The following is a 1,201-nucleotide window of genomic DNA, read 5'->3' on the forward strand; positions in this document are numbered from 1 at the left end:
TTTCAAGGAATTGGATGATCTGTCAAAATTGAGATTAGTCCTAGGAGAAGGAGACAGACCATACCTTGGGGCTAAATATGTAACAACATGTCACAACCTGAGGACTGTTTAAAAGTAAGACTGTTTAAAATTAATATTGAACGTACCAAATGAAGTAGAAAGACTGTTTAAAATTAATATTGTTTAAAAGTAATATTGTATATACCCAACAAATGTCAAATCGATTGACACCTACAGAATGTTGGAAAACTGTACCTTTTTGCAATGTAAGCTTTGGCAATATGGTTCTCTGTAAACTTTCATGCCAATAAAGCATTTGAACTGAACTGAACTGAACTGAACTGAACTGAGAGAGAGAGACAGAGAGAGAGAGAGAGAGACAGAGCGAGAGAGAAAGAGAGAGAGAGAGACAGAGTGAGAGAGACAGAGAGAGAGACAGAGAGAGAGACAGAGAGAGACACAGAGAGAGACACAGAGAGAGACACAGAGGGAGAGAGAGAGAGATAGAGTGAGAGAGACAGAGAGAGAGACAGAGAGAGAGACAGAGGGAGAGAGAGAGAGAGAGTCACAGAGTCATACAGGCACAGAAGGAGGCCATTCGGCCCATTGAGTCCGTGCCGGCTCTCTGTAGAGCAATCCAGCCAGTCCCATTCCCCGCTCTATCCCCGTAGCCCTGCAAGTTTATTTCCCTCAAGTGCCGATCCTGTCTCCCCTTGAAAACATTGAGTGTCTCCGCTTCCACCACTTCCGTCGGCAGTGAGTTCCAGGTCCTCACCACTCGCTGCGTAAAAAAGATTTCCCTCACGTCCCCCCTGTATCTCTTGCCCAAACCCTTAAATCTGTGTCCCCTAGTCCTTGTACCATCAATTAGTGGGAACAGCCTTTCCCCGTCTAGCCTATCCAAACCCATCATAATCTTGTACACCCCTATCAAATCACCCCTCAACCTCCTTTGCTCTAATTAAAACAAATCCAGCTTCTCCAACCTGTCCTTGTAGCTAAGATCCCCCCATCCCCGGAACCATTCTGGTAAATCTCCTCTGCACCCTCTCAAGGGCCTTCACATCCTTCCTAAGGTGTGGTGACCAGAACTGGACACAATACTCCAGTTGTGGCCTAACCAGCGCTTTATAAAGGTTCAGCATAAATTCTCTACTTTTGTACTCAATACCTCGATTTATGAAGCCCAAGATCCCATATG

Source organism: Somniosus microcephalus, unplaced genomic scaffold (assembly GCF_052327205.1).
Source record: "Somniosus microcephalus isolate GS21.2 unplaced genomic scaffold, FLI_Smic_1.0 unresolved_chr1, whole genome shotgun sequence".
Classification (NCBI taxonomy): Eukaryota; Metazoa; Chordata; class Chondrichthyes; order Squaliformes; family Somniosidae; genus Somniosus; species Somniosus microcephalus.